The 27,105-nt window shown below is 44.2% G+C and overlaps 1 long non-coding RNA gene across 1 annotated transcript; it reads left to right on the plus strand.

Moving 5' to 3' along the window:
* On the plus strand, positions 1–25,289 carry LOC128328001 (uncharacterized). Its single transcript, XR_008308939.1, has 3 exons — positions 1–48; positions 23,173–23,347; positions 24,986–25,289. It is a non-coding gene; the product is annotated as an uncharacterized LOC128328001 (long non-coding RNA).
* Positions 25,290–27,105: the final 1,816 nt, after the last annotated feature.

Here is a 27,105-nt window from a genome sequence, read left to right on the forward strand (position 1 = left end):
TCTCCACAGAAGACTATGCTGAAATTCTGTGACTCCCCCACCTGTCAGGTAACTCAGTTCTGTTTCTGAAGGGGAAGTAATTTGACACAGTCAATCTCTTGGTTTTATGAAGTATTACCCTCCCAGGTGCTGACAGGCATGTATTGAAGGAATTCCCTCACAACTCCCCAGCTTTGTGGGAACACTCTGGAAGTTCAGATAACCACAGTAAGACTTAACAGAAGAAAAGTGCCTTAGCCCACTCTGTAGCATTTACACAAACATTAACATTAACATTAGCCCTTGAAGCTTTAGAGCTGGATGAAAAGGAGACGTGACCAGACCCCACCCCACCCCACCCCCCCATAAAACCACAAGAAAATGGGTGTTTGTGCACATGAACTAAGACCCAGGTTAGAGGATGACTTGAACAAAAAGAGTGAGATGTTCCTTAGCTTGAAGACTGCTCCCACAAGACAGTCACAATAGCCCCTGCTAACTGGGCAAAGAGGCACCTTTTACCGTGGTGATTCTCATTATTTAGCAGGGGGAGAGTAACTGGCCCTATCCACCCCCAGCACAGTACCTCCAGTGACTGTTGCTGGTGTCTCTCTTGTGTTTCTTTTTAGATTATAAGCCCTTTGGGGACAGGGATCCATCTTATTTATTTGTTATTTCTCTTTGTAAACCGCCCTGAGCCATTATTGGAAGGGCGGTATAGAAATTGAATTATTATTATTATTATTATTATTATTATTATTATTATTATTATTATTATTTATAGGATGAAAAGAGCTGAGAATGAGCATTAGTGCACCCCTCCCCCAAATCCCAGAAAACAGGGGGAAATGCATATGAAGGAAGACCAAAGTTCTTACTTCAGGTGACATATGATCACCAGGGATATGCAGTAATATTTTGCTGGGAGTCCAAACTCATGTCGTCTAATGTGTTCACCACATAGGTGGCACTGGGGGGGGGGGGCAGGCAGGGCACGTGCCCTAGGTGCCACTGAGGTGGGGGCGCCATGCCAGTTCCTGCCACCCCTACCACATTGCCCACCTGCCCAGCCCCAAGGCCGCTCAGCCACTTGCCTCCAGCTCTGGCCTAGGATCGGCGAGGAGGCCTAGGATCGGAGCATCCTACAAACTGCAGATCTCTTCTCACCCGGCCTCTTAGCTGATCGGCGGGTGGGCGGGGCTTCCAGAGAGGCCTCTGAGTAGGCCTCCCTGAAGCCTGAACCCGGCAGGCCCCAGCAAGCCAGGAAAGAGGCTGGCAGAGCTCCCTGCAGCAGACCAGACCATCCAGCACAGCTTTTGCAAGGTAGGCTGTGAATTCCTTTTTGTGGTTACCCCCGTATATAGGGATCTGCTTGCCATAGGGCTTTGATATGGGGGGTGGGGCAAGACTGAGAGGTCTCTGAATATTTAATTTAAAACAGACTGAAAAATGTGCTGGCTTTAAAAACAAAAACTATCTAAGGCCTATAAGTGGCTTGTTTCATGTCAGAAAATTACAAAAACTTCTGGAACAAATATTTATTTATTTATTCATTCATTATTTCATTCATTTATAAATGCACTTATGTTCAAGTTGTTTTGCAACCCAGAAGGTCTGAGTGAAAAATGTGAAGCATGTGTTGTGCTTTTATTTTATTTTATTTTTCTTGTGTGTGAACTGCTCTCCAATAACTTGCAGGGACTTCAGGGTAAATCTGGCCAACATGTGAATGCAGCACCTCCATTCCAGAGGAGATGTGTGTTAAAGAGCTTTAAAAGCCTCGTGTGAAAAACCTCCTGGAATCAAACTTTACTGAATTTGTTCAGAATTCTGAGAAAACAAACATAGGCTCACCCTGCATGGTTGAAAGTCTCCTTTGCTAATCTGCAGCGAGGGGGCCATTTTAATAATTAGCGTTGCTAGTGTGTTCTAGGCATTAAAAGTTATATATATATAACTCAATGTATATCACTATATACTGTGAAGTGTGCATGTGTGTATTCAGTGAAATGTATTTCCAGGCAGCATACTTATTTTGAAATATCAGACTTAAATCCTTGGGGGCCTGGGATGTGTGGAGGCCCTGGACTTTGAGGGGCTGGGGGCCCATTTTAAAATCTCATCTTGGCCCATTCCAACCTTGCTATGCCCCTGGTGGTCACTACACATGGGTTTCTGCACAACACCTGCACAGAAGAAACTTCCATGTAGAAAATGTGTCTCTTGTAAATTGACCCTGAATTTTCCATCCATGACTGGGATATTTGAGAGTTAGAGTCAATAATAAAAGAACAGCACACTGCTTGTGACAGGAAGGGGCAAATTACAACGATTTCTTAGTCTGGCAGGGGCTGGTTTTGGCCCTGGCAGAACTTGGCTGTCTGCTCCTGTTGCAAATGCCTCTGTCTAGTTTGGCAAACTAATGTATCCTCCTCCCTCTTGGTGTCAAAGTAAGCACTGGTGTGGTGAATGCACAAATACCCCATCATGAGCCAACAGTCATCACAAGACAAAGGCTGGCAGGAACCATTCACTGGTTTATAGACCCACCACCACCACCTTCTTCCCCTATTTTGCTAGTGGCTATTTGGGCAGGTGATCCTCTAGGACAAAGTCATGTTTTTTTTAAAAAAAGAATGAGATGAGACAGAGAAAATGACAATTGGAATCCTCGCATAACTCCTGACTGTTGTCCTAAGTCTTTTACAGAGATGGCTCATGTTTTCAGGTTTTGATCAACAACCATGTCTAGATGGTACAGTGTTCCTTTTAACAAGGATTTCCAGATATTGTTGACTACAAGTCCCATCATTCCTGTTTGGACAGGGGCACAATTTCAGTGCTTGCCCTAGGCGCTATTTTCCCTAGTTACGCCTCTGGTTCACCAAGGCAGAGATGACAGTGGCGAGTTCCTTATCTTCTGGCAAAGGGCACAGCCCATTACATACAAGCCAAAGTTGGTAAAAGGCGTTCCATTACTTCAGTCTTATTCTTCCTACAAATCACAAGATCCTGCTGAGAATCACAATGTAAATCATGGTATCCTTTCATCCACATGACTACTTCATTCAGCTTCATTGAAATTCTTCTCTAGCATATTCCTTTGAAAGTTCTTTTCTCCATACACCCTCATAGAACACACTTTAATTAAGGTTAGGTGCAACGAGAGTAATTAATAATCTGAAGATTAATTGCTAAATCATGATTAGGAGATGGCAAATAGAAAAGGTTATAAATTAAGTCTTAACTGCAAAAGCAGCAAGTGATTAGCTGTACTTTTTTTTTTTTTTAAAGAAGGGACAAAAAGGGGAGGAAAGGAAACAAAGTTTTGGGCATAATAGTTGATAGAGATGGATCCAGTGCAATAAAAGGTCATGGAGCAACAAGTAAAGTATCTGGAAATTGTTCTTAACAATATATATGATGAGATTTTGAATGGAATGGGCAAGTTGAAACGACTAAACCTGAACATACTGCATTGGATTTATACTCATATCATACAGTCCAACATTCTACCTTCAAAAAGAGGCCTTCTTGTGTACTTGGTAGATAGTGTTCTCACCATAAGTATCATTGCCTGATTGAGTTGCCTGCCCCATTATATGCTTCTGCATCTTGTATTCAGTCATTCTAAAATAGTTTGCACTTATTTAAAAGAAGGGTGTCTTTCTTCTTCTTTTGGTTAAGGATATACTGGAAGACATAATATATACTGGAAGACATAATTGTTGTACATTATATTCTCAATAGTTCAAAATAAACCTCTCACTGGATTTAATATGTGAAGTAATAGGTGAGCACATCGGCATGGCAGGTTTCCCTCCCTGAAGCCACATGTGAACAAAACAAAACAAAGCAAGCATGAGCTAATAAAATGAGCTAATAATAAAAATGAGCTAATAAAGTTCATTTTCTCATGATGAAGTGTCCCTAAGATGCTTGTTACTTAGTCAATCTCTAATTGTTCTAAATTTCTCATTCTCTGGAGTTCCCATATCATGGGAATGTAACAAGAATGGATGTCAAGTTTTCTTTGGTCAGATAAAGTGGTGATTTATAAGAAAAATGGATTTGAAGATAAGATCTAGATATAAAGCAGAATATTGTCTAGTTCAGGGGTTCCCAATCTTTTTAGTCTACTATCTTTAAGGAAAGTAAGCTTATGAGATCACCTGGATGTGTGTGTGTGTGTGTGTGTGTGTGTGTGTGTGTGTGTGTACACATTTCAGTGTTACAGTTATTAGACAACCTACTCCAGTCACTGGTTTACATCCAGACTAAGTTACTCATAGGTACTCACATTGAAATTAATAAGACAAGCAAATTTATCTCACCAGTTGAACAAGTCTTCTTGTTTTTGGTCTTCTGCCACAGCCTTTCAATTTCAATTTGTAGATCTTTGTATTTGGTGATTTTTTCTATTTCTTTTTCATCTATTCTGCTATCCCCTGGTATTGCTATGTGGATTATTTTGACTTGTTTTTCTTTCTTCTCGACTACAGTTATATCTGGTGTATTGTGTGGCAGATGTTTGTCTGTTTGTAGTCGGAAGTCCCATAATATTTTTACATCTTCACTTTCAACAACTTTTTCAATTTTATGGTCCCACCAATGTTTGGCTACAGGTAGCTTGTATTGTTTGCCGATGTTCCAGTGTATCATCCCTGCTACTTTGTCATGCCTTTGTTTGTAGTCAGTCTGTGCAATCTTTTTACAACAGCTGATTAGGTGGTCCACGGTTTCATCTGCTTCTTTACAAAGGCGGCACTTGCTGTTTGTTGTGGATTTTTCTACTTTTGCTCTTATTGCATTTGTTCTTAGTGCCTGTTATTGTGCAGCCAGTATTAAACCCTCTGTTTCTTTCTTCAAGTTGCCATTCTTAAGCCATTGCCAGGTCTTGGTGATGTCTGATTTTCCACTTATATTGTGCAAACATTGACCACGCAGTGGTTTATTTTTCCATTTTTCTTCTCGGTTCTTGACTTGTTCTTTCTTGTTGGCCTGCTTTGTTTCATTGGTGTTGAATAGTTTCTCGTTATTGACCATTTGAAGTGCATCTTCTTCACTGTCCTTGATATATTCTTCAAGGCCTCTTTTCTCCACCTCTACTGTTTGATGGACTTGCAGCATTCCTCTTCCACCTGAGCTGCGAGGGAGGTATAGCCTATCTACATCACTGCAGGGGTGCAGAGCATGATTGATGGTCATGATTTTCCTGGTCTTACGATCTAGCGTCTCTAGCTCTGCCTGGGTCCAGTCTATTTTTCCTGCAGTGTATCTGATAACAGGTATAGCCCAGGTGTTTATGGCTTGTATGGTGTTCCCGCCATTGAGTTTGGACTTGAGGATTTTTCTAACTCTCCTGATGTATTCACTTCCAATTTTTCTTTTAACTTCAGTGTGTGCAATGTTATCAGCCTGGAGAATGCCCAAGTATTTGTAAGGTTCTTTCTCTTCCAGGTTCTTGATGTTGCTTCCATTGGGCAGTTCTATTCCTTCTGTTTTTGTTATTTTTCCTCTTTTCATTATTAATGCAGCACACTTGTCTAGTCCAAACTCCATTGCTATATTGCTACTGAATATACGGACAGTGTTTAGCAGTGATTCGATTTCTGCCTGGGACTTTCCATACAACTTTAGATTGTCCATGTACAGCAGATGGTTGATTTTACTTGATGTTTTAGATGTTTGGTATCCGAGGCCTGTTTTGTTTAGTATTTGTGAAAGTGGGGTCATGGCGATTACAAACAATAGAGGGGATAGTGAGTCCCCTTGGAAAATGCCTCTTCTAATGCTAACCTGTCCAAGTGCCTCGCCATTGATTGTTAACTGTGTACTCCACATGCTCATTGCTTTTTAAATAAATATCTGAATGTTTTTGCTGACTTCAGTTGTTTCTAAACATTTTAGTATCCATGTGTGAGGCAATGAATCGAAGGCTTTCTTGTAGTCAATCCATGCAACACTTAGGTTTGTTTTTCTTCTCTTGCAGTTTTCCAAAATCATTTTGTCAATCAGCAGCTGGTCTTTTGTGCCTCTGGTGTTCGGGCAATTTCCTTTCTGTTCAGCTGGAAGCTGTTTGTTAGTTAATAAGTGTTGCATCACTTCATATGCTATTATTCCAGTTAATAATTTGAACATGGTTGGCAGGCAGGTTATCGGTCTATAATTACTTGGAACTGCACCTTTGGCTGGGTCTTTCATGATGAGATGAGTTTTCCCAGTTGTTAGCCATTGTTCAATATCACCTCCTTGCAAAATGTGATTGAACTGTTTTGATAGTTGTTTATGAAGGCTTGTTAGGTGTTTAAGCCAAAAGCCATGCAGTTCATCGTCGCCTGGCGCAGTCCAATTTTTAATTTTCTTTGCTCTTTCACTTATTAATTCTGGTGTTATGATTAGATCTTGCATTTGTTGGTTACATTTTTTGACCTCTTTCATCCAGCCTGCTTTTTTATTATAATCTATTGGATTGTCCCATAATTCCCGCCAGAATTGCACTGTTTCTTCTTTATTTGGTGTTTCTAGGTTTCTTGCAGTTTCTCCTTCTATGCTTTGGTAGAAACGTCTCTGATTCAACTGGAATTGGAGCTTCTGCCTGTGTTGGGTAATTCTGGCTTCATATCTTCTAATCTTCTTTGACACTGCTGTTATTTGCTGCTTTAATATTTCCAGGACTTCTCTAATTTTCCTTGAATCTAGGTGGTATTTTTGGATCAGATACTGTTTGGTGTTTTCATTCTTCAGCTTCTTGTCTTTCATATCTTTCAATTTACTAGCATCTGATCTAAGCCTGGAGATTTTATTTTCTAATCTAATCTTCCATTTAGGTGATGTACTACTTTCTTTTTTTACAGGTCCACTGATCTTATATCCGAGCTCTTGTGTTGTTATTGTTGCTGCACTGTACATTAGTTGGTTTGTTTCTTGCAAATTATTGGTTGCTATTTCTGCAAGCGCAGCATTGACATCTTTTAATGCCTGAGCAAGTTGTTTTTTGGCAACTATTTTTAGAGCTGGAAGTCGAACCCTGGTGGTTGTTTGGTTCATGTGCTCAGTTATTTTTTGCTTTAGTTCTTGTTGCTTTTCTGTTAAACGGCATTTGGGTTTTTGAGGTGAAGGCAAAGGGGAGGTTGCCTGGTTTTGATTTTGAAACAGTTCAGCAACAGTGGCATCCTCGATTTCCACCACTTCCTCCACCTGATCCTGAGCAACTTCTTCAATTGGTGATAATTCTTCAACCATATCTTGAGCCTGTGTTGCTCTTTGCAGTTCTTCCAGCTCAACTCCTGTGAATACTTTATTTCTTATTATGAATCTTCTCTGGTCTGCTAGCCTTTTTTTCTGTTATTTCTGTGTCTGAATGCTTCTCTTTTCAAATTTGGTACATTCTTTTTCAATAACCTCTTCTAATTGGACTGGACTTGTAATAGCAGATCATTATTTCCTTGTTGGCATTTTCCGTATATTTTTTTCGGTTAAGCGACCTTTCTTCCAGTAACTTTGCTGTCTCCAGCCCTGGTTGCTCAACTGAAGATCCTGAGTCCTGTTGCCCACTTGCCACCAGATGTCCAGGGACTACCTGTATAGCATCTGGCGCGGTCCTTGTTGACCCGGGCGACGACCGATCAGGTATAGATTTATTAAAGTTATGTCTCACCATATTGTTGATGGAAGAGGCACTCTTTGTCTGGCTCCTCTGGTGAGACCTGTCCAGTATGGTTGGACCTCTGGCATAGCTCTCACCTTCCTCAGAGCACGCAAGCCCCACAACCACGCCAAGGTAGTGCCTCACTGGGGGATTATTATTATTATAATTATTATTATTAATAATAATAATAATTTGATTTCTATACCGCCCTTCCAAAAATGGCTCAGGATGGTTTACACAGAGAAATAATAAATAAATAAATAAATAAGATGCCATCTTATTAATAAATAAATAAGATTATTATTATTATTATTATTATTATTATTATTATTATTATTAATAATAATAATAATTTGATTTCTATACCGCCCTTCCAAAAATGGCTCAGGATGGTTTACACAGAGAAATAATAAATAAATAAATAAGATGCCATCTTATTAATAAATAAATACAATTATAAATAAATATAAATAGAATAAATAAGATTATGCATCTGATATCTTGAATTGGGTTGGATGACATCATCACCAACTACTCCCTTGAGGTGTCCATATGTGTCCCTACAACTTTCCAAATTTGGTTCATATTGGTCCAGGCATTGCAAAGTTGATGGGAGGGAAACACAGACACAGACACATGGACACAGACCACACACAGGGAATGTGAGTGATCTCATAAGATTACTTTCCTTAAGGAAAGTATGCTAAAAAGACTAATTATACGTAGCTTAATCTGGATGTAGGCCACTGACTGGCCTTCTCATAACTGTAACATTTAAATTTGTGTGCATGTAAGCTTATATACATTTTTAAAAAACCAAATTTAGGTGTTAGAATTAGGGAGATAGGCTACAACAGTCACTGGCTAATATTCACACTAATAAGCATTCTTATTGAAATTAATAGGACAAGTTAAGTACTCAGTGCTAACTTTCTGAAGCCTGTCGATCAAGCTGAGGAGAGGTGTGTGTTGAATTTCAGCGTGTAGCAGCCAATCAGGAACATAGGAGGAGGGTTTCACCCTCCTCCCTCCCCTTCTGCAGTGGACACATCACTGAGGAAGCATTGGCTTTGAGTCAGTTATCCTCAGATGGGGAATAAATAGTGTGGCTGTAGTGTGGGGAGGCACGAGAGCTCTGATTACCCCCTGGGAGCCCTTCAAGTTCTCCTAGTGGTGCTAGTACCCACTGTTGAGAACCCCTTGAGTAGATCTGCCCAGTGCAACCCACCAGCCATGTACCAGGGTCTTCCAGGAGCTTGATAAACCTGATTTTGCTGCATGTCTGGGACTGCCACAGCATTGGCAGCTTACAATACATGGCTGATGGAATGTGTTTGACCTAGTAATTAGTCACAAGTTGTGGGTGTAATATGATTATCACCATCAAGCATCTGCTTTTCTATCTGCCAAATTAGTATTTTATATTTGGATCAGATATTGGTTTTTTCTTTTTTCTTTTCATAAACCAGGCATTTTGAGCCAGAGAGATTTCTACATTTTTCTTGTTGTTAACACTTACACACTAGTTTTCCATGCCTACACACTAGTTTCCACTCCTGATGCATCAAATGTATCTGGGTTCTATCCATGACCAGTCAAAACTTGATCCTGGCTGTGTTCACTGACGCATTCATTTTTTTGACTAACAGGGTGGGTTTTTTAAAATTTAAATGTTGGTTTGGCAACTCTGATAACAATCAATTCCTCTTACTACTCAGCAATATAAGAAGACACAGATAATATTTCCAGGGCCATACTTCTCAGTCTAGCTTTTACTAGAGTCATAGCTTTGGGCTCTGCTGAATATTTGCAGTCAAAATTAATTTATTTTATGGTTAAACCACAGCTATACAATTCCACCATAGGTCTATATCTCCATCACATATTTTGCTGTCACACAATAAGGTGACTATCCAGTCCTTGTCCTGTGCATCACATGAGTGCACACAGTTGTGCATGTACTCACAGCTCTAAGCAGTATGAAGATTCAATTGTGTGCATGCAGAGCTATACACAAGTGGAACCAAAGAGCACCTCAATTGTCCTTGACATTTTCAAGCTAGTGATACATGTTGATTTCCCAAACTAAAATTCAATGACATTTGTAGACCCAAGTACTTTTTAAAAATAAAATAATTAATGTTGTCAATATTGAGTTTTAACTGCATTCCATGCATCATAACAGTTGTAACGACTTTCGAGGAGATATTGCCCAGGCAATGCTGAGGCAATGAAGGTGACTTCCTTGAATATGGATTCAAGTAGCTGCAAAGTTATCATATATTATCACTTGACTAGATGATTATCTTAATCAAAGCTCCCAAAATGTACCATTACTCATGCCGCCTCTTTGACAGCTAGTGATCGATGGGGTGATATGTTTCTTCATAACAGGACAATCAGTAAACAATGCACTTGATATATAGTTAAATTTATATATGTTTCCACAAGGGATCTCTTTTTTCATGATAAGGTGAATAGAACCAAGGCTGGAATGTACAAAAGGTCTGCCATGCACAAAACACATGGTTGCCATCTCCCCCGCCACACACACACACACACACACACACACACACACACACACGTGCCCGAGTCTTTAAACTCTAAAGACTTCTCTAAGCCGATTGCAATTAAGCCATGTCAGAACGTTTTTCATGCATCTTGGAAATAAATAAGATTAGCAAAACCATTGTAAAACAGCATGAAGAATATCGAAATGATTAACTGAAAATGATGCCAATCATATTCATTGCCATGACCCCACTATGAGCAGCAACTTGGTTTCCAATCCCAATGAGAAGAGGCAGCTGGATCAGAAGGACTCAAATTAGACCAAGACCTGACCTCAGGCCATAGACTAAGCTTCTCAGTCAAGAAACTATGGTACAGGCATATCCAGAGACCGCACATCCTGAGTTTGAGCCCCCTGAGGAATCTGTCTCTTTCACACAAGAAACCTCATGCTCCCCAGTGCCTGCATACTAATTCCAGGAACAGGCCAGAAGAGAAATGATGTAAAGGACAAGGATCAAGAGATTCCAGGCCAAAAGGCTGGCTGCCCCTAAGACTTCATAGGTGGGGTGGGCAGAACCTGGGATGCCTCAATTAAGCATTAGCCTCAACATGTGAGTTCACATTCAGCAGAAGATGTGAAAAGTCTACACATGTACAGACTGAATATGCATGAGTCTTCCATGTGACTGTGGACCCAGCCTATTAAAAGGTCTTCCTGCCTGTATACAAACTGTTTGCATACAGGCTCTTTCACACCTTTCCCCAAATGCACATACATAACCCCTGCTAACTTGACAAAGAGGCACCTTTTAGCTTGGCGATTCTCTTTATTTAGCAGGGGGAGAGCAACTGGCCCTGTCCACCCCCAGCACAGTACCTCCAGTGACTGTTGACATCGACTTGATGGCACACTTTACTTCATTACATATAGTATTTCAGGACCTAACTCACACCCATTACAGAAGAAGTTAACAGGGTCCTAGGGGCAACAACTTATAAATGATAAGCATGGAGACTGATTTAAGGTTAAACCATTCTACTTTATTTGGAAGTACATGATGATAGGAAAGACCTATATCCTAACTGCTAGCTCCATGGTGGTCAGAGAGAGACCTATAGAAGCATTCAGGGAAGAAGAAGGAAGTCACTCCCAGGACATTCCTGAGTACATTATATCAATTGAGGGCTCATAGAGGCAGAGATAAACAAGAAAGAGAAGACCCTGGCTATCTCTACTCCCAATGCCCCTAGAGGTCATTAGGGTTATTGGTGCAAAAGGTCGATGCCATCTGGAGCTGGATCTCCAGCATGAATTACTTTGCATAGCTTCAGGTTATAACTGGAATATTAACTAGAATTACTGCTGTTAGAAACATACTAACAGAAGAAGAAGAAGAAGAAGAAGAAGAAGAAGAAGAAGAAGAAGAAGAAGAAGAAGAAGAAGAAGAAGAAGAAGAAGAAGAAGAAGAAGAGGCTAACCTTCATTAACGTTCCTTGAAATAGTTAGGGTTTCTCCCCCCCCCTCTAAATAGACCTCCCAAATTAATGTTAAAAAATATTAACTGTAAACAAAATCCAGTGCTCAGTAGCCAGCGATGTGCAGAATGCTCCTAATAAATTTTGCTAACTAACAAGATTCTTTTGACTTCCCTAAACATTGCCAAGGATGTTTTGCTTAAGCAAGACCCTCCATCTGCCTTAAAATCCACTTGAGAAATTTGATGACAACTCTATTGTACTGACATTGCACAACAATCAGTGCACTATATTCTTTTTTTAATCTTGCTGTTCTGTTGAATTACTATTTTGGTTAAAAGTGTTACTTACTAGTTGTATAAGAAGAACTATATGTAGAATTTAACTGAATATAAGCAAAAGCATAGTTCTTATGTTTATTAGTACAGCCAAATGATGAATTACCTTGTTTGTTAACAACCATATTCTGGTAAGATCATATACTCATGCAATTAATTCAGGTAATTGTTACTAGCCTAAATGGATGAGACACATATCAGTGCTAAATGAGTTTCATAAAATACTTGGCACAAATTAATAGCTGAAGAACTCATCCAAAACATTTTGCCACTCTGCTGATCTGTGAAGAGTTGTGGTCTTCATGATGTTGATGAACTACCTGAAACAGTTATTTATGTCCATAACAGTTAAACTATACATTAGGATTCTCTATAGAGCATCAAAGCCCTCGCCATAAAACTAAGGGTAGAATAGTCAGGCCTGCAAATCTGGCCTATAATAAATAGTTGTGTGGACAAATACTGGACTGGCCATAAGATCAGAATGATACTTCTCATAGTATGTGGAACATGGAGTTGGCAGACTGAAGGATGCTTGGTCTGCTCCAGGCTTGCTCAACTTTGGCCCTCCTGCAGATGTCAGTCTACAGCTCCCATAACCCCTGGCTATTGGCCAATGTGGTTGGGGATTATGGGAGCTGTAGTACAAAAACAGCTGAGGGGCCAAAGTTGAGCAGGCCTGGAATACACACTTCCCAGCCCAAGATGCTGCTTTTGCCCCCGCTCCCCCGCATACTGTAACTTGACATGTGAGGTCCAAGCTGAGTTTTATATATTTACCCTTTGGGGGAGAGGACGAATCACATGAATCAGGCTTCCATGTAGAGCAGTTGCCCCACATATTACTAGGTACATTGTAGAAATGAGGGAAGCACACCTATACCTCCACCACACAGGGCAGACCTTTAAGAACATCCAATTCATGATATGCAGATATACCCTAAATTTGATTCAGAGCTCAGAGATCAGTCCAGTCTTTTTCTAGCACTGCTGTTTCAGTGGTTATAACTGGTGTTCATTGATTGATTGTTGGTCAGGATGAACTGTAGTAATCCCTAAGTGCAAGTTGACTTTTAGGCTTGCTAGGGCAGGGAAAATACTGAGAGAGAGAGAGAGAGAGAGAGAGAGAGAGAGAGAGAGAGAGAGAGAGAGAGAGAGAGAGAGAGTGTCTGGGCTGGTATCACTAGAACAAAAGGGGAGAAGACATAACAGGTACAGAAAAGACAATGAGGCGCTTCACACAATCAGTGTGAAGCGTCATTCGGGGCAGTGTAGGGAGAGCAGGGAGTTGTCCCTGGGCAGCCGGATTGGCCGCCCACACGACTGCCAGCTCTGTCATGGAGCAGGCAGGGGCGGTGGGGATTGGGGGCCCAGAAATTCCAGGATGACCCGCACAAGTGAGCGGGGCCTTCTGGAGAGACCCCTGGGCCTGGGAGTTTTATTTCAGCCTCCTGGCAGCTTTCTTCTTGTGTGTTGCCACAGTGCGGAGCCGCAGCACAGCAGCACACAATCAACAAAATGGGATTAGTGTAATTGAGCTAATTATTTGGATGGCCAGTGTGCATGCATGGCAGCCTCCAAAATGGCCTACGCAGCATGAAGAGGCCCAGATCAGGCCCCATGCAGACTAAAATGGCCTGAACCACACCGATTGGAGACTGGAGGGAAGCAGGTGGGGGGAAGGGGAAATCACCGAACCCCCTCCCCCACAGCCATGACAGTAATTCCCACAGGTGGTAAGTTGTTTAAAAATTGTGTATGTGTGTGTATGTGTGTGTTAGAAGTCCTGGGCCGGCCGGGAGTGGGGGTGGGGATTCAGCTTGAGTTCAAGCTGAATCAGGTCTGGTTGGGCTCAAGGGCAAGCTGGGGGTGGGCCCTCGAGCTGGCCAAGCTTGATGTTGGACCGCCTTGAATTTGAGCTGGTTTGCACATCCCTAGTTGCATGTTTGATAGTTTATTTAATGGTTACAGTTGGTTTCAATAAGCTGAGCTACAGAATCCAACTAGTTTTGATGTGTACCTTTATAATTTTGTTGTTGTTTTGATGCTTTTAGACACCTTGAGTTTCCAAAAGTAAAGAACACTGGCTTATATCTTGATGATTGAAGTGCTTGTGTAAGAAGCATAAGAAGACCATGTAGTTGTACTAAGAATAGTGCAATTGAGCAAAGATTCCCTTTAAAACAAATGAGATGTGCTGCAATTGTGCAAGCTCAAGCATGCTTGCAGTAGCAGAACACTAGTCTGGAAGGAAAGCTCCAGAGTTAGCGCAAGTAGCTAGCACAACAGTTTTGTGCTAGCACAATATCCTTCTGCAATCATTTTGCTAGTCAGGATGTCAGCCACGGATATAAATGGAATATATATATAGTTATATATACTCCACCAGAAACAAAATATTAGTACATATAAAACAAAGAGCAAGTGAGGAAGAAGGAGAGGCGAGAATCCTGCTAGACTTCAAAATTTCCCTCTCAAAAATTCACCCTGCTCAGTTTAATGGTTCTTATTTATCTTGTTCTGGTTCTGTGGTGGCAGTAATGAACTGGCTTTTTGTCATTCTTTTGACATGATTTTTTTTTAATGGTAAAAACCACTGTGCACATGCAATTCTTGCCACTCTTTGTTCCTTTTTATCACATAATCCACCCACCCCATTACTTTAGGTAAGACAGGAACAATGGTGTGCAATTAGACACTGGAGAGGTTTGGTTTTTTGTTTTCTTTAGCATGCAGTGGTGTGCACTATCACATCATCATTCCTTTTATTTAATGTAAGGATCTGAACATGCAATGGTTCGAATGTAGGTTTTCATACCCAGCTATTTTCTGGGACCCTTTATAGCACCTGTCCTAGTGTGCTTCTTCTCTGAAGAATGTGTTCTCTGGAAGCAATACAATGAGTTTCCGCACACAGTGACACCCCATTCTGTTCCTGGTATGTCATGATCCTCAAGGAAGACAGAGGTATCAGGGTCAATTCTCAGAGGAAGACAGAAGTATCAGAGGTATCAGGCTCAGAAATACAAATATGAATACGTTCATATATTTAAACACACAGAGATACCTGGATATATTGGCAAATGCTGAGATAATTTTTTTTTAAAAATCAGGCAATATACTCCCCCCTCCCTTTGTACCTGACGTATCTGAAATGTATCTGATTCAGCATCGTAAACGAATATTTATATGCAAATCTTTAGATACCACTTTTCAACCAAAGTTCCCAAAGTGGTTTACAGACAGACAGAAATCAATTAATTTAATTAATTAATTAAATGGCTGCCTGTCCCCAAAGGGCTCACAGTCTAAAAAATAAACATAGGAAAGACACCAACCACTGGAGGAATGCTGTGTTGGGGTTGGATAGGGCCAGGTGCTCTCCGCCTGCTAAATAAAGAAAATCACCACTCTACAAAGGTGCCTCTTTGCTCAGTTGCATGTTTTTGTGCCACGGCGTGCAAAATAAGATGCTTGCAAACTGGTGTTTAAATTTATTTTATTTGGTTTTAGATTTCTAAATGTGTACTTACTGTTCAGGTGCTGTTTTGTTTGGTCATTGACCGTAAATAAAAATAACTAACTAACAAAGCCTCTTTGCTCAGTTAGCAGGGGTATCTTCACATTTGGACTTTCAAATGCTCTTAAGGGTTTACAGGTGAATTTGTAAATTTTGTGCAGGACTGAGTGCGTATTTTTGTGTGTACAGGGGGACATTTCATTACCTATATGTGAGCCATTACCAAACACCAAAAGTCCAGATACAGGTTTACCACCTCATCTGCTATTTGTGAGAATAAGGTCTTAGGAAAGACCTTTGGAAAACTGTCTAGGGCCAACTCCAAACTGAAATAGGATACAAGGTGAGCACCAGGGAAAGCATAAATTTGGCAGGTGAGGCGGGCAGGACTGACTCATGGGTGGAATCTGAATTGTTTTTTAAAGTAAATTTTTTGCAGTGACTGCAAGTGTTTGCTAAATGTTCTGTATCTAATGAGAGAACATTTGTGGCAGAGGCACTCTTATCCCTGGACTTCTGGACTGAAGCCCAGGGCCTCCACAGTCCCTCCACAGCCTGGGACCCCACAAATCCTCTTTGGTCTGTCCTGGGTGATGTGGTCACCTGGCTGAACATGATGAAACTTAATTTGCAGGGGAGGGCGGGGGCTCCAAAGGCCAGGCTCCCAAATTAGGTCCAGACTCCCAAATTAACTAGGTGCACCTCTGTGTGATGTAAAGAAGTGAAAAGAAATCAAGTGGTGCCCATGCACATGGAAAGCCATCTGTGGGCTACTGCCCTAGTCACTTTGCAGATCTAGCTGAAGAGACCATAAAATGGTGGAAGAAGGGTTGAGTACTGTGAGTATATTTAGCAGCAAACAGTCCCCGTCTTCCTTTAAGACCTATCCAATTATTTAATGTTTGCCTCTCTTCTTCATGCATTAGAAATAAATACACAGGAGGATAGCACTTTGAGTGACACATTTAATTTTAAAACAGAAGCTTTGTCTCCATTGTTAAGCTAGGAAATTAGGCCTTGCCATATTGACATGATTCACCTCTACATGCTCATATATAAGCAAAATACACATACTGAGTGCTGTGGTTTAATACAATACAGAAAGTACACCCTTGCCCCTTCTTTTTATAGTGAAGAAAATGTGTTGTTGGAAGGCAGGTTATCTGTTTATTATCATTGTGATGACTATCATGGGGGCAGCTTTAGCATTAATGTGCTTCAAGCTCCCAGGTCTCTAGTGCAGACTGCAGAGCAGTTCAAAAATATTAACCTATTTATCAGCGTGGATTGAATAAAATGCTAACATTCTCACTCCTTGACTGATAATCAAATTAGTTAGTTATAATGGTCACAATCAATCAAAAGAGTGAGATGTGCTTAACCCCATTGATATCAAAGGGCTTGAGAGTACTTGACTCTCCAATGGATTGTGGCTGGTATGTGTTCCTCTCCTTTAATCTGATAAGCAGAATTCTTGTGGTGGAGGGGTCTAAGTGTTTGTTGGAGGTGTATCATCATTTAGAGCAGGACAGAAAAACCTAACAAGTAGTATGTGTTTAAAGGAATTTAATGTATAAAACATTTTTTAAAAAATATAGTTATATTTTTAATAAAAAATATGATATGGGTCAAATCCTTGTCAATAATCCAAGCACATTGGACCAACTGGCTAGAAAAGTGGAAGTTAAAAGAAGAATGAGTGCTAATCTATTGTCGTTTTTTATGCTTATGAATTTGCTGTTTTAATGTCTTATCATTAGGTTTTTAGTGCTGTTTTCAGATGGTTTTTGTATTCGAAAAGTTTCATGTGTCTTAAATGTCCTTGTAGTTACATAGTCAGAAGGGCAGGCTATTGAATAAACAAACTGGGAATAATGAAAAGTCTGCACTTCTCCTTATATCTTCCTAAAAGACTGCACAGAACAGCCAGGTTCGTATGACAGAGACCTCTTTAAAAAGCGGAAATCTCCTAATTTGGCTGTCTTGTTGCCACCCCACTGCCATGTGGCTCACTGTTCTGAGCTATCAGCAGTGCTGAGGCACTTACCAGCCTGTCAGGTAACAAGGCTTACGAATAGCAGGAAATCAATTCAGCTCAGAAGGCATTGTGAGGTAATCAAGATGTTGCATTAGTAACTTCTAGGCACCAACTGAGCAGCTGATCCTTCTGCCCCACCCCTTCCTGGAGCATCAGCAGGGCTCTAATCTAGAGCATGTGTTGTCTTTGTCATCCTCCTTCCCAAAGGCACTCTTACCCCTGGACTTCTGGGAGCCCCCATATCCTCTTTAGTCTCTCCCGGGGTGGTGTGGTCATGTTAAAAATGTGTTAAATATGCTGTGTTAAAAATACTGTGTGTGTCACTCTGTGTGTGTGTGTATGTGTGTGTGTGTGTAGGGGGGTGGTGCATCTGCACCCCTTGCAGCTGCAGGGGTGGGCTCCGAAGGCCTTTAGGTCCAAGCTCCAAAATTACCTAGGTGCATCTCTGCTCCTTCCAAGCAGGGCTCTGGAATGAGAAGCCCCATGCTGCCAGATATAGTCATGTGCGCGGACCGGTTCGGAGGCCATTCTAAAGGCCTCCAGACCGGTCCGGGCACGCGTGGTTTTGGTTCGGGTGGGGGGATTCCAAACAAGTTCGCAGGGGGCTTTACTTACCCCTCAAGAATGCCGCCATATTTCTTGAAGTAAGCCGTGGGAGGCATACCTCCCTGCCGCCCGCTTCATTCCCCCGCCTCCGCGGCTGCTACTGCTGCTACCTTTGAATCAATACGCAATCGGGCGGCAGGGTATCTCCCAGCCCCTGCCGCCCAGCTCTTCAATGCCCCCCGACTTGGCTTAAATGGCCCTGCCGCCCCAGGACCCCTGCCGCCCCTTCCCTTCCCTTCCCATGCTCCCATTCTCAAGGGGTCGGCAGGAGAACTCCCCTGCCGACCCCGTCCCCTTCCCCAGGCGGCTGCGCTCTAAAGTTAGAGCGGGCGGCGGGAGAGCTCTCAGCCGCCTGCTCGCTTCCCCGCTGTGGCGCTGCAAATGGCTTCTAGGAAGCTAAAGGCTAGGTGGTGGCCTTCAGAGGGTTATCAGTGACTGCTGATTCCCCCCGATCCCAGTAGTTGATAGGGTGAGTGATGGGATACTTTTCCAAGGAGGTCTTACCCAGTTTGGGGCTGATCTTGTCAGGAAGGGGGGGAGTATGATATTGGCAGGAAAGAGAATAGGATAGACTCCAGACTAGGGATGTGCAGAACATTCCATTGGCGAAACATTCCAACTTGAAACAGGCAGTTTTGAGTGTTCCAAGCTTGAAATAGAACACCCTTCAAATGAAGGACATGTTCCGAGCTTTGAATAGAACGTTTGAGTCAGAACATTCCAAGTGTTCCAAGCGCCATTTTGGATTTCCAAATGGCACTCTTCTGGCCTCTGCTCATGCATGGAAGCCATTTGTGTGGTCAGCAAAACCATGCAAATGGCTGACATGCATGTGCAGAGACCATAAGAATGCCATTTTGGAATCCAAATTGGTTCTCGGAGCATTCTGAGTCAGAACAGGGTTGTTCTGTTGGAACAACCAGCTCAACTGATTGTTCTGACGAAACGTTTTGCTGATTTAGTGTACCATTCCAAACTTGGAATGAAACGCTAAATCTGTTTCATGCACATCCCTGCTCCAGACTCTGCTGTGCTCCTTCCCAAACAGCTAACCACGGAATTTCGCTATTTGTTAAAGGACTAAATGAACCCAGCCCTGACCATTTGACTGGGCTGGGGAACTACATGAACAATTCCCTCATGCAGTTTGGGATGTGGAAACTGAACACTCCTAAGGGGAAAAGGCCCCAGCAGCCCACTCCTCATGGCTACTTCCAGTCCTCTATACAATTGTCACTTGAAAGACTGCTTCAATGGATCTGTGAAAAGGGTTTGAGTAAACAGTATATAAATACTAGATTACATGTCAGCAAACACGGCTTCTTCATTCATTGACTCAGAACTGACTTTAGTTTAAACTCACACCTGTGATACTGAAGAATGAGTACAGAAAGGAACATTGGTCTTACCGTGAAGGTTCTTTTTCCCTGAAGTAGGAGGGCCTCAGATAGGGTGATGTACTGCGCATGCTCGAGACAGAACTGGAATCATTTGATTTGATTGTAGGCGTGGCCACCTCACAACCCCAGTTCCAGTGGAGACGAGCGAGGTATACAGACATAACGGGAGAGAGCTCGACCTAAACATGTGTGAATAACAACTGACAGGAGTAGCATGAAAAGATAGATAACAGCTGGATTGAGAAGAAAAACTGTAACCCTGAGAACAGTCTCAGAAAAGGAGAAAACAAACCATAACACTGTCCAACCCACTCTATGAGCCTAGATAGCACATCTGGGTGGGGCTGAGGCCCTCCTACTTCAGGGAAAAAGAACCTTCACGGTAAGACCAATGTTCCTTTTTCCCCTGAGTAGGAGGTCCTCAGATAGGGACGTGCCCAAGCTAGTTATGACCTGGGATGGGACAGATGTGCTTACACCACCTGCTGTAAGACGGTGCGACCAAAGGCCGCCTGGTCCTGAGAGAAATCAGGGATTTTGTAGTGCTTGATGAAGGGCGTGGACGAGGACCAAGTCGCCGCCCGACATATTTCTGCTAATGGAACGTGTGCCGAGAAGGCCGCAGAGGCGGCAGCACTTCTGGTAGAATGCGCCGTCAGGCCGCCCGGAGGAGGGAGATGAAGTGCCTTGTACGCCAACCGAATGCAGGACTTGATCCAATTTGCCAATACGGCCCGAGACACCTTCTCGCCGATGTTATTTGGCCGGAACGAAACGAAGAGAGCGTCGGAACGGCGAAAGCCTCTGGTACGTTTGATATAAGATCTTAATGCTCTTCTGACGTCGAGTTTATGCCACAGGCGCTCCTTCGGATGTACTGGGGCCGGGCAAAAAGACGGAAGGACAAGAACTTGAGACCTATGAAATGTGGAATTAACCTTCGGAAGGAAGGTGGGGTCTAATCTAAGGACCACTGAATCGGAGTGGAATGTGCAAAATTCCTTACGCACGGAGAGTGCAGCTAGCTCTGAGACCCTGCGGGCTGATGTTATTGCCACTAGAAACAGAACCTTCATTGAGAGGAGCTTTAATGGAATAGATGAGATCGGTTCGAAGGGCTCCTTCGTGAGAGCATTTAGGACGCGATTCAGGTTCCATGATTGAAAGCGGCTAAGTGGGGGAGGAGCTAGGTTTGTTGCCCCTCGCAGAAATCTGGAGATGTGCGGGTGTAGATGGACTGTACCCGACGTCGATGTCGAGAGATGCAACACAGATGCTAATGCCGAGGCCTGACGCTTGAGTGTGCTTGGTCGTAATTTCAAGTCCAGGCCGGCCTGTAGAAACTCGAGGACTTCTGGGACTCCCGACTCTGAGGGCTCTTTCCTTCGATCTTTGGACCATCGCACAAAGGCCGACCATGTCGCCTGGTACACTCTGACAGTGGAGAGTCGCCGCGAAGCCAGAATAGTGTCCTGTACACCCTTGGGATAACCCTGAGCTGCTAGTTTTGCGCGCTCAACCTCCAGGCGGCTAGTTGCAGCCAATGTGGGTCCGGATGTAGTAAGGGACCTTGGTTTAAGAGGTCTGGACGATTTGGTAGTCACCATGGGGGCCGAGTCGCCAGGCTGAGTATGTCTGGGAACCACGGACGACGGGGCCAGAAGGGAGCCACCAATATCAACTCTGCTCTTTCCAGACGAAGCTTCTGGAGGACCTTCATTATTATGGAGATTGGTGGAAAAGCGTACAGCAGAACGGCTGGCCACTGGGAGTTCAACGCATCTATCGCCTCTGCCAACGGAGTGTGATACCTCGCAAAGAATCGGGGAAGTTGATTGTTTCCTGGTGCCGCGAACAGATCGACCAGTGGGTTGCCTAGAACCCAGGTCATTTGGTGAAAGACCTCCGGATGCAAGGCCCATTCTCCCGGATCCACCGTCTCCCTGCTGAGCCAGTCCGCTAGCTCGTTGTTGTCGCCCTTGAGATGTTCGGCTACCAGTGACCGTAGGTTGCGCTCCGCCCATCTGAATAGTCGGTCTGTCTCCCGCATGAGGGTCGTAGACCTCGTACCCCCTTGGCGATTGATATGAGCCTTGACGGTGATGTTGTCCGTCCGTAGTAGTACGTGGTGGCCCTGAAGGATCTGTTGGAAGTGGAGTAGGGCTAGACGTGCGGCCCGAAGTTCCAGCAGATTTATGGGTAATAATACTTCCTGTGGAGACCAGGTGTCCTGTACAACTTCTCTGAGACAGTGTGCTCCCCAGCCGGAAAGGCTGGCGTCTGTTGTCACAATTATTCGCCGGGGTTCCGTCAAATGCAGCCCTCGTAGAAGGGAAGGCGACAGCCACCAATGGAACGAGTGCTTGACCTCTTTTGGAATGTGAATGACCGAATGCTGAGCGGCTATGATCTGATCCTGCCAGGGTAGAAGTAGCCATTGCAACGGGCGTGAGTGCCATCTGGCCCAAGGGGTGCAATCCAGGCAGGCTATCATGGAGCCCAAGGCCTGAGTCAGTACCATAACGTCCTCCCGGTCCTTGTACAAGAGGGGGCGCAGTTGCTTGAGGATGCGATCCCTGCGTTCTGGGGGCAGCGAAATTGTGTCTTGCGCTGTGTTGAATAGGGCCCCAAGGTGGACCAGTTCCTGTGATGGTATTAGGTGGCTCTTTTGCCAGTTGACCACGAACCCATGATCCCTTAGGGCCCGTAGGGTAGTGCGAATATCCCTGATGGCCTGGACCCTGGAGGGCGCCCGGATGAGTAAGTCGTCCAGGTACGGGTGGATCCCCATCCCCTGGAGACGGAGGAAGGAAACTACGGAGACCATTAGTTTCGTAAAAACCCTCGGAGCGGAGGCCAGGCCGAAGGGAAGGGCACGGTACTGAAAGTGACCTCCGTCGTAGGCAATGCGTAGGAATCTCCGATGTGAGGGTCTGATCAACACGTGGAGATAGGCCTCCGAGAGGTCCACCAAGGCCAAAAAGTCTCCTTTCCGCACAGCCTCCTTTATGGTACGGAGCGACTCCATGTGGAACTTTTTCTTTCGCACGAAGTGATTGAAAGACTTCAGGTCCAGTACCGCCCTCCAGGAGCCATCCTTCTTTGGCACTAGAAAAAGGATGGAGTATACCCCCTGGAACCTTTGGGACGAGGGGACATACTCTATTGCCTTGATCTGAAGAAGATGACTCACCGCCTGTTGCATCCGACGATGTTTTCGTGGCATAGAAGATCCTGGTGTAGGGATGAAGCGGGGAGGTGGAGGAGAAACCAGATCTATGGCATAACCGTTGGAAATTGTATCCAGAACCCACTTGTTGGAGGCCGTCGACATCCATGTAAGTACAAAGCATGATAGCCTCCCGCCTACTGGAGGGGAGTCATTGTTTTCGGTGTCGGTGGTATGGGAAGAATGGTCAGGGTGCTGATCCGCGTCCCTGGCCCCTGTTACGCTGCCTCCATTGTTGTCTGCCGACGCCTCTAGCAAACTGGGGGCGGTAATCCCTGGGCTGGGCGGATTGATTGAAATGGAATGGTTGATAGACGTGCTGTCTGTAGGGACGAAAGGAACTGTGTCCGCTACCAAAGGAAGTTCTGAAGTCCTTCCGAACATAGGGCATGACCTTCTTTTTATCTTTTGTATCTATTAGAATGGGGTCTAGTGCCGCGCCAAAGAGGGAAGCCCCAGCGAATGGAGCCGAGGTGAGTGCCAACTTGGATTTGGGATCGACATTCCAAGACTTCAGCCACAAAATCCTGCGAACCGCCACGCCTGCCACCAATGCCCTTGATGACTGCTGAATAACATCCAGACTAGAATCCGCTGTGAGTGCCGCAGCCTTGGCCATCTTGTTAATTCCCTGTCGTAATTTGGGCAACTCAGGTGGGACCATCTGCACTAGCTCTTTCGCCCAAAGAACTGCGGCCCGAGCAAAAATAGAATTTGTGGTGGCCATCTTTATGGAGGTGGCAGAAGCCTCGTGTGCCTTCTTTAACAGTACGTCACAGCGTCTGTCCTCCTGCGATTTGAGTTGTTCGTGATGTTCTGAGTGGACCAACGCTCCTGACACCATCTGGGCCACCGGGGGGTCTACTCTAGGTGTTGCAAGAAGTGTAGAAACCTCTGATGGCAATTGATAGTGCTTTCTAGGCAAGCTGCCTATGGGCTTGGAGGAGGTGGGCTTTTGCCACTCAGCACACATTACTCTGTGAAACAGCGAAGGGAAGGGGACCACTGGATTAACCGGATCTGTAGGAGGGAAGACCTGCTGGTCCAGAGTAGGCGCAGTGGAACCCGCTGGCGGATCTGTTGGGGAAACATCCTTAATGGTGCGCTTAGCCTTAGCCAACAATATGTCGAAATCTGATGATGAGAAAAGCCTTGTGGAATTGGAAATAGGGGGAGCTATGTCCTCCTCTGAGAGTTCCCCTTCCTCTTTATCTGATCTCATCGGATCCTTGGGAATCAAGGAATGTGAATCATAGGATTCCTCCCCAGAAGACGCGGAGGGAGCCACTGGTTTTTCAGCTCTGACCGGAATGTTAGTAGGTGTATTAAGAGGAATAGCAGGAGGGTTGAGAATGGGTATAGGGGGAGGGTTGGGAGTAGGTACAACCTGGGGAAGGACCGGTCGCGTTGGTACACAGTCACTGCCAGGCACATCAGAAGAAGAGGATGAATGCCCCCTGTGCATGTGTTTGGACCTACGAGCGGGAGGTCTAGGCATGAACAGGCCGCGCTCCCAGTTAGGGATGGCCCTACGTCTCGGACTTGAGTCCGGAGAGGATGAAGATAGACGGTCAGTGACCGTTTTCCTGACCCTTTTACGACCTCTGTCCTTCTGAAGGAGGGGATCTCCCTGATTCACCAGAGCCACAGCGCCTGGAACGTGTTGGGCAAGGCGCACAATGCCAGAATGGGCTCCCTCAGTAACGGGCACGTCAGCGGGAGCTGCCTGAATAGTGCATGGAGCCGCAGGTGGCCCTGCTCCTTGACTAAAATACGGAGCCGCAGGTGGCTCTGACCCCAGACTATTACACGGAGCCGCAGGTGGCTCTAAGGAAGGCTGAGCTCCCGAAAGTGCACACGGAGCTGCTGGCTCTAGTTGGAACTCCCTAGCGAAGAAATCCCTAAGCCATTGCGTGGCTTGGGGCGAAAACGGATCGTTACTCACAGTTTTGTGCGGTTGCCGGGGAGGAGAAGTGGCGCACACAATGCTTTGGAGCGGGGGAGGAAAGCGCGGACCAGCCGGTTCCCCCTCTGCCGCTATATTCCTCATAGTAAAGTTAACTGGTGCCGGTAGGTTGCCCACCGGGCTCCGGACACCAGAATCAGCCTTAGAATGCTTGACACTCCCCTTCAAGGAATCCTTCTTCTTGGTGCCATTTTTGCCCGCCTTAAGGGTAAAAACTCGCTCAAACGCTTTCGCCCCTCTACATTTTCCCTTCGCTTTTTCTTTTTAGGAGGGGAAGACGGGGTACCCGTGTGCTTGCTCTTTTTAAGAGCCTTTGAAGGACGATGCCCCGTGGACTTTGAAGTCCGGGGTCGATCGTCAGTGTCACAAAATGGCGGCGGAGAGATTGCAACGGCTGCAGTCACAAGAGGAAATGAAGCCTGCGGGGCTGCAGGGACCGAAAAATCGGCAGCGACGGGCGACGGAGGAGCTAAGCTACCCAACTGCTGTGGTAGTTGCGAACTCTCTGACAGGGAGCCCTGCATGATCTCCGTGGCATGAGCCGCCTCCATAATAAGCCCCTCGAGCGCCAAAAGAAAATACAAACGGAATTTGGATGTCCAAATGTAATCAGAAATAAAGAAGTAATTTTGAAACAATAATTTGAAATGCCAATCGAGACTGCTCCCTTCCCACCCTTGCACAATAGGCAGAGCTAGAGTAAAGGAGTAGGAGAGGGAGACAATAGACAAATGAACCAGTATGAATTTGAAGATGAAACTGACCAGAGCTCTCTCCACTAAGTCCTATCCCGAGCGAGACAGAACTGGAACTGGGGTTGTGAGGTGGCCACGCCTACAATCAAATCAAATGATTCCAGTTCTGTCTCGAGCATGCGCAGTACATCACCCTATCTGAGGACCTCCTACTCAGGGGAAAATGTTAAATTAAGAATGCATTAGCATGCATAAAGTTTGATTAAAATCAATGTGTCATTTTAAATTAGTATTAGGGAAGCTGCCCATTTCTCCTAGAATGAACTTTGGATAATAATTTGGGTGTCCCTGCTATGCGTTCATCCAGATGTATGCCAGTTTAAAACAAAAGACTACAGAATCTATGTTGTTAGATTCTTTAGAATCTAGATTCTTTAGATTAGAAGTTGTTAGACTTCTTATTTGGCCTGGCTCCTGAGAACAACTCATTACTGAGTGCTAGTTGAGCGGCTACATAATGCCCGAAAGCCCTGGCTGAGCCTTGTGAACGGCTGACTTACTTGCCAGATGCAAGTCCTAACACTTGCACATTTTGTGTATCCTAATGAAACATATAACCTTTTCAGGAGCTCATAGGCTCTAGAATAAAGGTCCAAGCTGACTTTTCCTTGACAGAGACTTGTGTAGATCAGCCAGAATGAAACAGAGGCAGGGACAAGTGGTGCAACATTGTATGACTGTCAAACTAATAGGTTTCAGATGCTACTTTAACTGCAGTGTCACATAACATTAGGTTGGGTTGCTAGTATCACTGTTTTAGATGTGATCTAGAGATTTATTTGTTGAATTAAAAAGCTGATATGATGCTCAGTGCAACACCAGCGTTGTCCATCATCTGGCAAGCTGCATATGTGCCAGCCAATCCCAACGGTGTTGCCCAAGTGCACAGTTGTGCTATTACTTTAAATTGTGCAGCTGTGCAGAACTACTGCCATTGTTTCTAATGGAAGTAGTGCTATGCAAATCTGGGTGTGTAGTTTTATGTATCTGCACAACTGTCCACTTGCACAACACTGTTGGGGTTCCCTGGCACTTGTGCAGCAGTACCAATTGATGGGTATTGCCAGCACTGCATTGCACTTTATGTCAGACACTGAATTATTCAATGGTCAAATTATCCCATTCCTTTTTGGCACAGTAAAGTATTTTTCTTCATCGCTTTCATGCACTGAATACATTATTTGAATATTTACCACATGGCATACTCTGCACCAGTGATGTTCAAACTTCATAATGTCAGAGAACACTTCCATCACTTTGCTGCTGAGGAACCCCTAAATATTTGTCATGAAACCTTTGCACGTTGCAGAAGATTCTAGGAGTGTTTTCTAGAATGAGCATTGCACTCAGACACCCAAGAAAGACAAGGCACAAATGGGATTTAAACTAGGTACAGTATATTAACTCAAAACAGCTGCAACAAAGTGAATAAAAATAACTCCTAAAACTAAGTGCGGGCAACTCTTCCCGGCAGTGGTGTTCTTTGGACCAGACTTCTGGGCAGAGGTCCAGTCCCCTGCAGGCCTGGGGTCCTCCAAATGGTGAGCAGCCTGCTAAATTAAGTGGCAGGATTATCCATTCAAAATATGGTATCTCTCTGCAAATCAATGGGAAGCATCTTATTCAGAATCTT

The sequence above is a fragment of the Hemicordylus capensis genome, chromosome 5, assembly GCF_027244095.1.
Source record: "Hemicordylus capensis ecotype Gifberg chromosome 5, rHemCap1.1.pri, whole genome shotgun sequence".
NCBI lineage: Eukaryota > Metazoa > Chordata > Lepidosauria > Squamata > Cordylidae > Hemicordylus > Hemicordylus capensis.